Below are 17291 nucleotides of genomic sequence, written 5' to 3' on the forward strand. Positions count from 1 at the left end.
TGCAACCTCCAAGGCTGGTACAGATCCCCAGCTCCCCTTGTGCACACACAGACACAGAGACACACAGACACTTACACTGTAGATCCCTCCAGTAACCAGTCTTACACACTCACTCCACCCAGTGACTGGCTTGTGCATCTTGTCTCTGGTTGTCACTCTCTCTCTCTCTCTCTCTCTCAGCTGATCTCTGGACCCTGTGGTTTCTCCAGGAGTCAGCCTGGACTTCCAGGCTCCTACAGTAGCTGTCTCCCTCACAGCGGTGCACACATGTATCCACCTCAGACTTATGGCTGCTTCCATACCTGGCTCCCAAGCCACATATCCTACTCCCTGACTATTTCAGCTTGGTATTTGCGTGTGGTTACATGGTGACACACATACGCTCACAGTGTGGATGTAGTCTGCTCTCATTCATACTGGCACTGCAGACGCTCAGTCCCTCTGACCCATGGTCTGACTCCAGTTGCTGGCGCTCAGTCCCCACCCCCCACAAGCACACATATGAGTCCCTCACTAAGGTAAAGAGTTAGAAATGGGATATAATAAGAAGACAGGACAGACTGTGGTGATGGGCACAGAGAATGGGCAGGCAAGCATACCGACCAGCTGGAATGTGGATATATAAATATCACTATTTACATGTGACCATCCCTTTTTATCACTTTATTCATCTATTTTTCCATGCTTGCTCCTCCCCAAAACACTGATCCCTCTTGTTCCCTGCCTTTGGCTCCTCCCTTAAACGTCTCATAATAACTCATGTGAGATGTCAAGAAGCTCCTCCTCTGCATCCCATCACAAATCCTGCTCCCCTCTCAGTCTGAGGGGTGTCACACCCAGCCCACAGGGCTGAAACTCCCCTGGGACTCCTTGGGTTGAGGTGGGGAGCAGGTAGGAGCTTATATCTCTGATAGGGTAATTGAGGTTCCTCTGCCTGACCCTGTGCCTCACATGTCTGTGTGTGGGGAGAAGAGCCTTTTTTTCACATAACAGATATGTAGAGGTGAACTGGATCCTCCTCATGTTGATTTTGAATGTGACAACTTATTTCAAATAGCAGAACAGCAAAGAGCTAAGTGAAAAAGCCAGAGTAGAATCTGTATATGAAATTTTCCAGCAACAATGCATGTCAGTGGCTGAGCTTTACCCCCCCACCTCCCCACACCTCTTGGCAACAACAGCTCTCTTGACGCAGCTGACAGACCTGTAACCACAACAGTGCTAATGGATACCACTGTAATTCACAGGTAGCGTTCATGGGATATAATCTGGTGTGACAGTTTATTAAGTAGTGTGTATTCCCTGCTCAGGAAAATGCCAGTTGCATTCCCTTCTACGTTATAATTTCAGCATCTCTATTTCTGAAGATAATTTGAAAAGTAGAAGGAATCAGCACCTTTTGTTTATACATTAAAAACTACTTTTGTTTAGGAAGCTGAAAGTCAGTTTGCAGCTCAAAGGTATGAATGCACTACAAGGTTTCTTAAAATAACATTTTTATAGTCACAGTACTTGCTTAAAATCATCTGTGGTGAAACTGAAGGAGCTATTTGAGAAAATGCAAACATATTTTATGCCGTGTATCTGCTTAGCATTACACCTGGAATCCCCTGGTACCTACAAATAGATAAACTTGGAACACGGTTATCTACATAATTACAAAAAGTTCAAGTTTATAAAATTATCAGCTAAGAGGATGAAAATGTTGTTGTATAGGTTGCATTTTTTTGTGCAGTCCTTTTAGAAAAGTTTTTAAACAGGTTTTGGTATAAATCTGGTTAGAGGATTTATGAGAAAGAACAAACAGAAATTAATACTGTTCAGACCTTTAAACTTGGTAATAATATTTTTCTGAGGCATGATAATAAAAGCGTGATGACGTATCATAAAAGGAATAAAAAGAAGAAGAAATACCCAGTGGTTTTAAGACTAGGTCTTTTGGATCCAAAGGACTGTTGAGGATGAGGCAAGGACAATGGCGATTCACGAGAAGCAACTATAGTTTATTTGATATGAATTCTGAATCTTCTGGTGAGTATGACCACAATTCTGTCACCAAAATTTTAGGCCACCTTGTTTGGTTTTAAATAGTAGTATACTTCTGGATTTTCAGTGAGTAATATTTATTTATGATACTGTTATATTGTTACTGTAAGTAGTTAATGAAAGGGCAAAAGGCAATAGCAATGACTTAAATGCTCCCAAATTATCTTGTTTAAGTCTTCGTGATATGCTTTATCCAGGGTCGTTAGAATATGTAGGTGCTTTGTTGAGTGTAGAATGCACTTGACTGCTGGCTTAATCAAGAGGACTGATATTAGAGCATCTCATACAAGTTTAAGGGTGCAATCTAAATTTTCTGAATTTAGGAGCTGGCTCCTTAAATGACAGCTGCTGAAATCAAGCTGGGAAATTCATATAGATTCTTCCTGGATGTGATGGCTTGAGAAGTAAAGCCAGAAGAAATAGAAATTCAAACATATATTGTGAAGTTATGGGATTTTGTCTTTCTGTGGTCTGTCAGTGCCTGAGCAGACAGCTTTAGAGGCTAAAATAAGTATCATATTTTTGACCAGACTTTTTCTTTATATAAACCAGAATTGCAGAGTTGCATCACATTTTAGTGGGTGGGATAATAAACATAGGTGTAGCTCCCTCTTTCTTACTATTTCTCTAATTCACATACCTCCCTGTTTTAGAGGCACTTAGTCCTTGACCAGGTATCTAAACAGCTGTTATTCCTCAGCATTTTGACTTGAAACAGTAGCCCAGTTCTGAAGTTAATCTTCCAGTCAATTGCACTTATTACACATTGTTTTGGTTCAAAGGGAAGTTTTGGTGCACACAAACCAGCTGTCCGTTAAAGGAAATTAAACCGGGAGCTCTGCTCTAGCTGTGCACTTCATCACCGTAAAAGTTCAAACTAATGACTGATCCTTCAAAACATATATGTGGTGGTGTTTGGTCAAAGGGACCAGATGAAAGCTAATCTGAAGTAAAATCACAGACCGCGCAGGGTGTTGATGCTGCATCTCATCACCAGCTGTTTTGATCTCCTTGTCTTCCTCTGTTGTGCTGAATTACTTACTAGTATAAACTAGGTCGATAAATACCTTTACATATATAGAATGGAATATGCAGAAACATTGTATTTGTCTTAAAAACAATATTTGTTTTAGAATGTTACTTTTTAAAATGTTATTTTTCTTCACATAAGCTGTGTAAAAAGCTATTTTTCTCCCAGTGTATGAACATGGAGATGAAGATACTGAAAGCAAAGCACTGTGTGTTTGATCTTCCCTGACCTAACCTGTAGCTCCTTTGGCAGTTACAGAGATGACGGGCAATCTTTGATGAATTTGTTCCTGTCTCACTGAGATAGAAAGTCAATCCAATTCTCCATTTCTCAACTCTATGTGATAACCATTAATGCCAATGTCTTGTCAAAAGTGTTCTCACGCAGGCCTTTTCTATGGCAATCAGTATATATTGAATGGAAACCATATACAACAAGAAGGTAGACAACAACTGTGTCAATATTTTAGGGTCAAGTGTATTAGGATTCAGTGTCAAACAAAGCCCAAAAGTGAATATTAGGTTATTTTTTTCCTTAAGATAAGTGCTCTATTTGAATGTTATATGAAGGTCATGCTGATCTAGCAACATTTTAAATGATCATCGTAAAAATATTCTTGGATATTAAAATGTAGGGTAGGGTACATGTTTTGAAGTTATATTGCTAGGTACATGTGGCATACAGTTAACCTATTGAACACTATCTATAAGCACATTCAGGAAGAAGATAACACAGAAAGCAAGCTCTTTAATTTACCTGCAAAGATATAATGAGATCCAGGGATCTTATTTCAAGGTGAAACTAGGTAAATTCAAGTTTGAAAAAGAAAGTACATATTTCTAAAAGTACAAGTAATTAATCTTTATAAAATCTTAGCTCGGGAAATTGTGGATTTTCACTGCCTGAAAACTTGAACTAAATCCAGTGTCTTACAAAAACAGGTGTTTTAGCTAAAAAAGGAGATATGGGCTTATATGTATTATAATGGATAAATTATTGGGGAAATTTCTATAGTGTGTGAATATAAGAGGCCAGACTGTATGATTGTCATGGTTCCTAGGACTCAAAGGCTATCAGCTTGTCTGCTAGTAACTTAATCAAGGTCTGCGTACTAAAAAGGAGAAAAAATAGAATTTATCACATTGTGTCTTGGTAGACAAGGATTTAAAGCAGCAGATGCTCTCAGTTTCAAATTACAGTTCTTCTGCAGGCAAATGTTCTGAATTAACAAAGTTGAGATAAGCAGTGACAGGTTGCTATAATACTTTGAATTCATGAACAAATGTCACCAAATATTTGATAGATTTTTCTGACATAGATAAGTATCAAGTTTCTATAACACTTTGAATTAATGAACAAACTACCACTGATTATTTGGTGTGTTCTTCTGAGGTGGGTGAGCAACATCTTTAACGAATGTCAGAAGTCTTGCTATAATGCTAGGAGATAATGAATAATTTTGCAGTAAAATAAATACTATTATTGTATGTCTATATTACAGTGTTATCATTTATGCATTCATTCTGCAGTACTACCAAAGCTAAACAGGTTAAAATGGGTTAATTAGACTAGGTTCTTATTGTGATGAAAAGGCAAAAGTATTTCTGAGCTATTTATGTTACGGGGTATTTCTGATTTTAAAAACAGACAAGATATAGGGGGAGAAGAACAGAATAAGAGTATGGAAGGGAAAACATAAGGAAATACTTCTCTAATACAAAGTGTGTATACATATATAACATACCATATGTATATGGGTTATACGTATATAATATACCATTTGGAAACTTATTTTCTTTTAAAAAAAGAAGCATACAAGAGTCCTTAACATTTCATTGAAAATTTTCTGAACCATTCAAAATAAATGAGAAAAACTGACTCAACACAAATTTCTTTGAATGCAATTGAAAAAAAAACCCCACAACTACCAGGAGATTTCTTAGTGAAGGACAGTTTAAATAGCGGTCAACAGATTTGAACACTTCGAAGTACTGGGAAATAATTGAAAGATAGGGAAAGGACAAGCATATAGACAGAAGCTTTTACTTTAGATTGTAAGAAATGGAAACCAAAATATTCACATTATGTAAGCTGTGAAAAACTTTCTTAGATTTTAATGACTATTATTTTCAAGTTTGCTAACAAAAAAATCAAGACATTATGCAAAAAATGCACAGGTATTTGCTGCTTGGCTAGAAGATATTCTTTGCTAGTGGCTTCAGGCAGAGGTTAACATTGGAAAAAGTCAGATTTTAACCTATGAATATCTTTGATACAGTGTGTGATACAATCATATATAGTTTATCAGAACACCAGATATTACATCCAGTAGAGGTCAATACTGTACATTTGTACTAAGTATTGTATTACAAGCATAGTTAAGCAATATAAAACATGAAACATAAGTCCCATTAGTTTTTAGGCCTTTTTTACAGGATAAAAATGCATATTTTTTTCTGGGATTTATATTTTTTTCACAACTATTTCGTTACATGAAAAAGATGTGATGACTGGGCAAACTCAAAGCAAATTTTGACGAAGTCACCAAAGGCAGTATCTCGGAAAGAATTTAAGTACTTGAAGTGGAAAAGTAGCATATTTTGAAGTCTTAGTCTAAACCTGTGAGGCCTGGAGCTCCTGCAGAGCTCTTTTTTATATTTGACAGGTCTGTAATCTGTAAGACTTCAGTTCTTGACCTTAAAGTTGCCCAGATGCTTAAATCGCTGTTACTACAGTTATTGGAAGTATCTCAATGCTAGTAGTTCAGCAATTCAGTCCTAACTCAGGAATCCAGAAACTAGGCACCTACTGTCTTCCTCCTTTGAGGGGTATGATCTGCTAAGTTTCCTCAGACTTACAGATTACTGAGCACGCAGTGATAGCTGCTGCTTTCTTTTAAAGCATAGCTAGAGGATAAATCTCCCTTTTCTCTTACAGATTTGGTTATTTTAATATGACAGTGTGAACCCATGTTCATTTCCTCCTTTTCTGAAAAAAAAAATCAAAAAATCTTATGCTTCTTATCTTTTTGGACTCACCAACTTGGTTTAAACTTCATGAACCTCAAAGGGTACATTTTTGTGAGTAAAAATGCTTTCCATCTAAACCTATGTCTTTATGATGAATTCCTGAACCAAAGGAGCTAGAAGAATGAAAAGTAGGTTGACTTGTAGTCCATACAGCTTTCTTTAAGAAGGAAAGTTTTGCTTGTTTTATCCAATGATGACATGATGTCAAACAGACGTGAGTAAGTCACTAGGACCATATCGCATGATGACATGGTGTCAAACAAATGTGAGTAAGTAAGTCACTAGGACGATATCGCCTTCAGCCATGAGTTTTGAAGGAACTCAGGTGGGAAATTGCTGAATTTCTGGTGAACTTGTGTAAATAATAGCCACTCCGTCAGAGGACTGCCAAGTTGCCAGCATAACTTTTATCTAAAAAAAGGACTTTAAAGGAAATCCTGGGAACTACAGGATGAATCTGACTTCCATTCCTTGCAAAATGATGATCTTCAATAAACAATGACATAACGAAGCACAAGTGTAATCTCATTGTGCTAGGAACCAGGCAACATGGAGTTCTGTGGGAGAGTATGTGAGCAGGTGGGTAAGGAGAGGCAGAGGACATAATATGTGTGGATTTGGAAAGTAAAATCCTTGAGCAGCTTCTATACTAAAGGCCATTAAAGAAATTAAGTTGCTATGGGTTTGGAGGAAAGGTACTTTAATGGCTTTACAGGATAGGAAGATAAAGGATAGGCTACAACTCACTCTTCAGTAACTTACTTTTAGATCCCTTTTCAGGCGAAAGAAGAGTATGGAACCCCATGGATCAGCAATGGGTTCATTTTTATTCAGCATTTTCACAGACGACCTTGGAACAGGGAATGTGTAATCAAATATTCAAGTTTGCAGAGGTTACTGAGGGCTTTCAGGCAGTTAAATGTGACACTGATGGTGAGAAAGCCCAGGAGGACATCACATAACTGAAGTACTGAGCAAAGAAATGCCAGATGATGCATTATGTGTGTAAATGTGAGGTAATGCAACCTAAATCATGCTTACATAATGGTGAACTTGGAAATGGAAGTCACAACTCAGGAAGGAGATCTTGGACTCCTCACTGGCAGTTTTCTGAAATCATCAGCTCAGTGTGCACTTTGTTCTCAAGAACAAACAAAATATTGGGCATCATCAGGAAAAATATTGAGACTAAACCAGAAACCAACATTTTTTTTGTTCTGAAGAACATTGATGCACTGGATTGCTTGATACAATATTTTTCCTTGCATCTCCAGAAAAGATATAATGTAGTTAAAAATGATGCAGAGAAAGCAACTGAAATGATTATGGGAATGAAACACTGTCTTACAATAAAAGATTAAAATGCTTGAGCTTTTCCGTTTGGGGAAGAAAAGCCTGGAGAGAGAGAGATGATAAATATTGACGAAGTCATGAAGACAATAGATAAGACAAATACACTGCTATTATTCATCAAATCCCACAGTACTAGAATAAGAAGACACTCACTGAAACTAGCAGGATGAGAGTTTAAGACAGATAAAAGAAAGTACTGCCTTACATAGTGGTTAGTGAGTTTTTGGTATGCGTTGCCATAGAAGGTTGTGGAGATAAATAACACCAAGCAGTTTCAAAGAAGCATTCATCAAGTTCCTGGGCAATAGGTTGATAAATGGATACTGAAATCAGTGATGTACTCCCTGCAACTCCTACTGTGAATGTTGGGAGAATGTGAGGTGAATGGACATTCCAGATAGTGGAAGGGCTTGTGTGTGCTCCCCAAATAGCGTCTTCTGCTGCTGGAGAGAAAATACTGGGCTATGTTACTGTTGAGCTTCCTCAGGTATGACTACTGAAAAGGTTATACCAGTGGCTCACCAAGGTTAATATGGTGGGTCCAGGGAAAAGGTTATGAGGGATCAGAGGAACCTGAAACACCTTATTCTCCATGATCAAGGAAAAATAATAGTGGAAGAATAGTTTGAGGTAACTTTAACCATATAAAACTTGAGAGATTATTACGAAAAAAACCAAGCAAACAGGCAAAATTTAAGTTCTAAAGAGATTTTTCTTAGTCCGTACCTTTAAAATCAAAGCAAGAGAATTTTACATCGATCAATAATAAAGGTATGTATGACTAGAGTCACTCAAGTTCCACCTAAACATAGAAAACCTCTCTTCCCCATCCATAGGGCCTTTGGGTAAGACTTGTACATTTGGTTTTACCAGGTGCTGCTCTGGGAAACTTAGAAATCAAGCTTGTATTTGTAATCATATTAGTAGCATTATATAATCTTGCAACATATATATGTACATTGGTACCTAAATGTGCTTTGCAGACAGTGTATTTATCACTGGCAATCTAAAAGAATCTGTATCTGTTGCTTAAATAAATTACCTTAACTGTGGATCTGGTCATGAGGATTTTATTCTGGTGGAAGCGCCCAGACTTATAGTATCCACAGTATTAGTGAATCTGGAACCATGTTAGTTCATCGACCACGACTGGGCCCTGCACTGTTAATGAATCTGGACCTGTATTAGTTCAACATATCAGCTGTTGAACACAGCCAGACTGATAGTGCCGACTTTGGCCTGTCATCTCAGCCAAAATTTAAGGTGTCAAATTGGGCATCACTCAGAGGCTAAGCTCAGCTGCCCCCAGCCCCTCTGATATTTGAGGACAAGCTGGAATGCAAGGGTGTTTAGTTTCTGTCAACCCTCTAAAATGCAACACATGGCATCTTTGTCTCAGCAAACTTACTAACTTGACTTCATCTCTGGGCCCACAGAATGAATCAGAGATTTAAAACAAGCAGCCTTGAGATTTGTTTTGAGAAGTCTTTTTTTATAACAGTGTAGTATTAGACCTTTTTAAAAATACAAAAATTCTGTAAATGACTCCTGTAAAGGTAGCATATTGGTTTTTTACTGCAAGATATTGTGGCCATATTGGGAAAAAATCATAGGTTAAATTGCTTGTTTTCACTGCAGAGGAAATATTCTCAGAATAAACATCACATGTGAGAAATAATGAATCGGGAGTAACACACAATGAGAAGAAACACACACGCATGTTTCTGTAAGCAACATAAGTAGCAAAAGGAAGGCTAGGGAAAACGTGGGCCTGCTGCTGAATGGGGCAGGGAATCTGGTGACACAGGATGTGGAAAAGCTGAGGTACGAAATACTGCCTTCTCCTCAGTCTTTACAAGCAAGACTGGTCTTCAGAAGTCTAAGGGCCCAGAGACCGGGGGAAAGACAGGAGCAAGGAAGATGTGCTCTTGGTGGAAGAGGATCAGGTCAGGGAATACTTAAGCACACTGGATGTACATAAGTCCATGTGCCCTGATGGGATTCATCCATATATGCAGAGGCAGCTGGCTCATGTCACTGTGAGGCCACTCTCACTAATCTTCGAACAATCATGGTGATAGGAAGAGGTGCCTGAGGACTGTAGGAAAGCAAATGTCACTCCTATCTTCAAGAAGGGTGAGAAGGAGGACCCAAGGAACTATGATGAAATGACTGGCTTTGTACATGAAGGCAGAGCATTGGTATTGTCTACCTTGACTTTAGCAAGGCTTTTGATGCTGTCTCCCATAAGATCCTTGTAGAGAAGCTGATGAAGTAAGGGCTGGAAGAGCAGACAGTGAGGAAGGTGGATTGAGAACTGAATGAATGACTAGGCCCAGAGGGTGGTGATCAGTGCTATGGAGACCAGCTGGAGGCCAGTAACTGGTGGTGTACCCTGGAGGTCAGTACTCACTTTAATCTTGTTCAACATCTTTATTAATGATCTGGATGATGGAGTAGAGTGTATCCTCAGTGTGTTTGCTGATGATGATACAAAACTGGGAGGAGTGGCTGATACACCAGAGGGTTGTGCTGCCATCCAGGTTGAGCTTGACAAGCTGGAGAAATAGGTTGACAGAAATGTCATGAAATTTGGCAAAGGGAAATGCCAAGTCCTGCACCTGGGGAGGAAGAACCCCAGGAACCAGTATACAATGGGGGTTGAAAAGCATCTTTATGGAGAAGGACTTGGGGGTCCTGGTGGACAGTAAGTTGAACGCCAGCCAGCAATGTGCCCTTATAGCAAGGGTGGCTAATGGTACCCTGAGCTACATTAGACAAAGTATTGCCAGCAGGTTGAGGGAGATGATCCTTCCCTTTTATTCAGCAGTGCTGAAACCATATCTGGAGTACTGTGTCCTGTTCTGGGCTCACCGGTACAGGAGACAGATAGAACTACTGGAGAGAGTCCAGTGAAAGGCCACTAAGATGGTTAAGGGGCTGGAGCAACTGTCATATGAGGAAAAGCTGAGAGCTGGGACTGTTTATCCTGAAGAAGAGAAGGCTTAGGGGAAATCTTATCAATATATACAAATATCCGAAGGGAGGGTGGACAGAAGACAGAGCCAGACTCTTTTCTGTAGAGGTTTGGTTAAGTGAGAAGGGGCACGATCTTGTGCCACTGAGCAGTCTGAGCAACCCAGGCTTTGAGCAAGGGTTAAGCCCAGAGCTAGCGACCTTGGACTCCCCTTGAGCGGTGCAGGGCGGGGGGCTCCGCGGCGCCTGCTTCAGCGGGGGGGCGGTCACGGCTCTGAGTATGTAAATCTATAGACCAATCACAAGTGCGATCGGGACACGTGATTAGCATGTACTCAGCTTACAACCTATATACCCGCTGTGTGCTTAGCGAATAAACGGAGAACTTCCATACTCACCTTGAGATTGTGTCATTACTCTGGACCGTCGCCCAACACCTGCGAGCGCGCCCCAGTTTTCCCCTCCTTCACTTTTCAGTGCTGTCCAACGAAGTTACAATAGGCAATGGGCACAAACTGAAATACAGGAAATTCTACTTAAACTTCAAGAGAAAAAGCTTTTACTGTGAGGGTGACTGAACTCTTGAACAGGTTACCCAGGGTGGTTGTGGAGTCACCCTTCTTGGAGATATTCAAAAGCTGTCTGGACATGGCCTTGATCAACTGGTTTTAGGTGACATTGCTTGAGCAGGTGGGTTGGCCAAGGTAACCATCAGAGGTCCCTTCCAACCTCAACCGTTCTGTGTTTCTGTGATATATAAATACACACTGGCATTCAGGTTTTCTTCAGAGATACATTTAATTAATCTGAGTTTCAGAAATAGCTTTGAACCAATCATCTGAACATTAGACTCCTTTGAATTTGGACACAAAATGTGGACACTCAATATTTCAATGTGTTTTCTTTTTTCCTTAGTGCAGAATATCCTGCATTTGATGTAGTATTAATTTAATAATTGATTACCTCTACCTCCATGAGTTGTTTTCCAGTTCCTGCTAATGCAGTAGGGGTCGTAAAAAAAGAACCTCAAATTATTATTAATGATAGCTCAGATGTACACCTTCAGCTGGTTTGGGGAGGTGTTGGAGAAAAGGTGTCATTCATTTTACTTTGTGAGTTTTATAAAGATTCAAGCTCTGGTTCTTCTTTCTTTTAGTTTCACTCAAGTTTTCACCAGTTTTGTGTCCCTACTGTGTACTGCACCAGGATCAATAGATGAATTGGAAAGTCTTTTGTAATTTATTCATTGAGTATTTCATGCATACTGAAGGCATATTATATACAGGAAAAGAAAGCCTATATCAATATTGACACATATTTTGTAATGATATCCAGCCTATTAGGAAATCAAATAACACAGATTTTGTGAAACAGGGTTCATCGCAGAAGAAATAGTGCAAAAATGAAATCCTAATGAAGCATAAATCCAAATGTGCAAGAAGTGAATTATTAAGAAAAATTAAGTTTTTTACATGTATGAACAAAAATGCAAAATGCATTTTATCTCCCTTCTGTTTAGGAAGAGATTTCTTATTTTGATCATGGATTAAACAAAAGATTTCGTTATGTGTCCAAGGTTCCTTGTAGCCTCCATGGTTAGGCCCACTATCCAGGGAGTATTATGTACTTGAAAATGAAGGGACATCCAGTGATAAAAGAACTGAGATTATCCATATAATATCTAAATTTAATTCTTGTCTCTATCACAGACTTTTTGTGCAACTTGGAGAAATGCAATTGTTCTGTGCTACAATACCTCATCTCTAATCTTCAGAAGAAAGAACGTGTCTGCCTTGTCTGTAAAGGCTTTGAAGCAGAGACTGTCTCCCTGAATGTATTTTCTAGTGTAAAGTACAATGGAACCTCTTATTTGTGTCAGGGCCTTTCAGTGTTACTACGATATGAATAAATAATAATTAGTAACAGATGTTTTGTCTGCTTTCTTTATAAAGGATAAGTCCATGAAAGGAAGGTACCTTTTCCCTGTAAGATGAAAAGACCTTCAAAGGTCAATTTTTAGCTATTATTCTAATAAAAAATGGGATGTTTCTAAAGCTGTTGATAAAGAGTATAGTTTCATAAACTTCTCCTATTTCCTTTAAGCTGCATTAGAGTTCTTACTGTGATTTTAAAGTTTGAGCACACCAAAATATTAGAAGACCCCACAGCTTTCACTTTTTTTTCCTTTAGCTGTATTGTAAAGATGGCATCAAAACCTTCCTTGGAGCCTCCAACCACCCTATTGTTAAAATAAATGAAAAAAAAAAGAGGAAGATTTATGAAAATGTCAGTAAGATACTTATGTTGTGAGAAATATCAACTAATATCTATTTTTGTCAGCAACAGTATTTTGCAGAAAGTAAGTCAAATTAAGGCACATTGCATTTATTTCTATGATGGCAATGCTCTAGTACATAGACCTCACTTTTTTTTTTTAAGCAAGAAGGAAACAACTTGTATTAATTCCCACAGTCTCACCATGTCTAAAGAATTCTTCCTGTCTATAGACGGAATCAAGAATAGAAAAAACACAATTATTAAGATAGTGTTTTTTTTACAGTTCAGTGAATTGAAGGATGGAAACTTCTGTCTCCAGAGATATCACCTTTTGACAGATCAATTTTTTATTTTCTCTTGAAATTCTCAGCCCATCAAGAGAAATAAAAGGCAAAGGATTAAAATAAATGTATCTTCAGATATTTTCTAAACTACTTTATTATACATATGTTTCAGAGTTAGAAATAAAATTTAATGCATTTAATAATGAAATAGGAATGAATCTCAAGAGAAGGATTTTAGAATAATTCATAAAGTAATTCTGCTGGTTTGAGGTACACAGACAGTTGAGAATTGTCAGTGAACTGCTTTAACATATAACTGATTCTTATCTCCTCGTTTGCTGTACCGCATGGTGCCTTATATCAATAGTAACTTTGGAAATGAATGACAGGAGGGACTTACAATCCCCTTCCCTAGGCCAGCAAGAATACAGGAAGGAATAAGTTGTGTCCTTTGAATATATACAGCAGCTAAATTTATGCTGAATTAGAATTATTCCCTAAATTTCTCCTGCAGCTCTGTGATATCCCAGGATCCTTAATAGGAGAACTAAAGCATTTGGCTATTTCCACGGATGTTAAAGGAAAGGCAAATTAGAAATAAAGATTAAAAACAACAACTGCTTATTAGGTGAAATGGCTCTGACCCCTCCCATCATCCTTCTTATCATTAACATCTTCTTATTTTGTCTTTTAGCTCCTTGCTTTCAGCATTCTGACTGCTTTGCTGCTTGCACTTTGTTATATATTTTTAAACTGGTAGCATTTCTGCTAAATTAGTGAGAGTAGGATATCTCTACCTCACATCCTTCCACATGTACACATGTTCTCCAACAGTCCTTTATGTTTACCCACCATTCCCACTAGTGGTAATTGCTAGTTCACTTTTCCTTCCTTAAACTTGAAAGCTTGCTCTGAGAAGCATGCTTTAAATGTCAGCACATTTCATTGACTCATCCTCATTTTCTTATGCTGTTTGCCAGTTCTGCTTATATAAGAATTGTTGCTTCTAATGCTCTAAAGCTTTCTTAGCCAGATCTTCATCAAATGTAAATTTACTTAACATCAGTGGAAGCATTGGAGATGAAAAGCTGTCTTTCTATGCTTCTTACCTTTCAGATTGTAATGTCTGCAGAAAATGCAGAATCAGAGAGTTGCTGAGGTTGGAAAGGAGTTCTGGAGATCATCTTGTGTAACCCACCTGCTCCAAACAGGATCAGCTAGAGCTGGTTGATTAAGGCCATGTCCAGACATCTTTTGAATATCTCCAGGGATGGGGACTGCACAGCCTCTCATCAGAACCTGTTCTGATATTCAACCATCCTCAGAGTAAAAAACTTTTTTCTTACGCTTAAATAGAATTTCCTGTGTTTCAGTTTGTGGCCATTTACTCTTGTCCATTCCTTGGGTAGCAAAGAGGAGAGCCTGGCTCTGTCTTCTTTACTCCCTTCTGTCAGATACTGATAGACATCGATAAGATCCCCTGAGCCTTCTCTTCTCCAGGCTAAACAGTCGCAGTGCTCTCAGCTTTTCCTCATAGGACAGATAGTCCGGTCCCTGATCACCTTAGTGGCCTCTCACAGAACTCTCTTCAGTAGCTCCATGTCTCCCTTTTACTGGGGGGGTCCAGAACTGGACACAGTACTCCAGGTATGTCCTCACCAGTGCTGAATAGAGGAGAACGATCACCTCCTTTGACCTGCTGGCAACACTCCTCCTTCACGCGGTGAAACCAGAACAAACAGCTGACAGCGGCGGCAGCAGCGACAGTGGCGGCAGCGGCGGCAGCGACTTGAGGTTAGTGTGGGGGCGAGGGCGACATCGGGCTGTAACCGGGCGGTTTTCATACTCTGGGCCCCCCGAGCAGCAGCCCCGAGCTGCTTCCCCCCCCACCCCGGACCCGGAGGTTCCCGGCAACGAATCAGGAGAGGAGGGGGCGTAGCACCACCCCCTGTTGATTGGGTGATAAAAAGCCTCCTGGAGGGCAGGGACTAGTCCCAGAGGGGAGAGAGGGAGTCAGCTGTGACTGTGTGTGTCCCAGGGCGGGGGAGGCCACAGCAGTTTGCAGCTCGTTGGGGAGGGCGCTGACTCCCTCCCAGTGCACAAGGCAAGGAAGGTGCCAAGGAGCTGTGAACCAGGGGTGTCACCAACAGGTATTTCCCAACTCAGTGAAAGAACAATGGTATCTACCCGGCAGAAGAAGACCAAAATGGATGTGGGAACCCAGACAGAGCTCCCACGGAAGGAGGCAATGGTGTAGGTCGCAGGCTGCAGGGAATGCTACAGTGTCTCTCTGGTGTCAGGGGGCTGTGTGCGCTGTGAGCAGGTAGATGATCTGCTCGGCCGAGCGGCACATCTGCAAAGCCAGGTTGAAAGGCTTCAAGCCGAAGTAGAAAGGCTTAGGAGCATTCGGGAGGCTGAAATGGAGATAGACTGGTGGAGCCAGGCTCTGCCTTCCCTGCAACAAAAATGGGAGCACCTGCCAGAGAGCTCCCAGGATCGAGGGACCCCTGTACTCCGCCCCTCTCAGGTGGAAAACAATAACCTAGTGGAGAGGAGTGAGTGGAGGCAAGTCTATGGCCGTGGCAAAAGGCGAGTGCCCTCCTTGCCTACCTTGCCTCCACAGGTGCCTCTGAGCAATAGATATGAAGCCCTAGTGGAATACAGCCAGTCCAATGGGGATGTGGTGGAGAGGCAACCTATATCAGAGGTCCCACCACAGTCAGAAAAACCTGACAGGCGTATAGCTACCTCCTCCACAAGGAAGAAGAGAAGAGTTTTAGTGGTTGGAGACTCCTTCCTAAAGGGATCTGAGGGCCCAATATGCAGAGCTGACCCCCATCACAGGGAGGTCTGCAGCCTGCCTGGAGCCTGAATCAGGGATATCAGCAGGAAACTCCCCAGCCTGGTGAAGGCCACAGACTACTACCCCCTGCTGATCTTCCAGACAGGTGGGGAAGAAGCTGCATCCCGTAGTCTGAGGGGGATGAAGAAAGACTACAAGGCCCTAGGACAGCTGGTGAAAGAGTCTGGGGCACAAGTTGTTTTCTCCTCCCTCCTTCCATTTTCAGGTGATGACGTGGGATGGAATAGTAGGATTATCTCTATTAATGCCTGGCTACGAGACTGGTGCTGCAGGCAGGGCTTTGGGTTCTTTGATAATGGCTGGTTTTATAAGACACCAGGCGTGACAGTGATACATGGGAAAGGTTTATGTCGTAGGGGCAAAAGGGTTCTGGGACAGGAATTAGCAGGGCTCATTCGGAGAGCTTTAAACTAGATTTGAAGGGGGATGGGGTAGTAGCTGGGCTTGTACCACTGGGGCAACGCTTTAGTGTTGAGGTAGACCAGGAGGCCTCCCATCCCCCTGGGGTGAAATCGGTGTGCTCAGCTCGCTCCCTGAAATGCCTGTACACCAATGCGTGCAGCATGGGCAATAGACAGGAGGAGCTGGAAATCCGTGTTCGGTCGGGGGGCTATGATCTAGTGGCAATTACAGAGACTTGGTGGGACGCCTCGCATGACTGGAATGTGGTCATGGATGGCTATGTCCTGTTCAGGAAAGACAGGCCACTAAGGAGAGGTGGTGGAGTTGCTCTTTATGTGAGTGAGCAGCTAGAATGTATTGAGTTCTGTCCAGGGGTTGATCAGGAGCGAGTTGAGAGTTTGTGGGTGCGAATTAAGGGGCAGGCTGGCAGGGGTGATACTGTTGTGGGTGTCTATTACAGGCCACCAGATCAGGATGAGGAGGGTGATGAGGCCTTCTACAGGCAGCTGAGAGCAGTCTCGCAATTACAGGGCCTGGTTGTCATGGGGGATTTCAACTAGCCTGATATTTGCTGGGAGGCCAACTCAGCCAGCCATCCTCAGTCCAGGAGGTTCCTCCAGTGCATTGATGATAACTTTCTGATGCAAATGGTGGATGAGCCAACTAGGAGAGGAGCGCTGCTGGATCTTATCCTCACTAACAAGGAGGGTCTGGTTGAAGAGGTGAAGGTTGAGGGCAGCCTTGGTTGTAGCGACCATGAGATGGTAGAGTTCAGGATCTCATGTGGCAGGAACAGAATAGCTAGCAGAATCACAACCCTGGACTTCAGGAGGGCCAACTTTGGCCTTTTCAAGCAATTGCTAGGGGAAATCCCATGGGACAGGGTACTAGAAGGTAAGGGGGCTCAAGATAGTTGGTTAGCATTCAAGGACTGCTTCTTCCGAGCTTAAGATCAGAGCATCCCAACAGGTAGGAAGTCAAGGAAGGGTACCAGGAGACCTGCATGGTTAAACAGGGAACTGCTGGGCAAA

Source organism: Nyctibius grandis, chromosome 6, assembly GCF_013368605.1.
Source record: "Nyctibius grandis isolate bNycGra1 chromosome 6, bNycGra1.pri, whole genome shotgun sequence".
In the NCBI taxonomy this organism is placed as follows: Eukaryota; Metazoa; Chordata; class Aves; order Nyctibiiformes; family Nyctibiidae; genus Nyctibius; species Nyctibius grandis.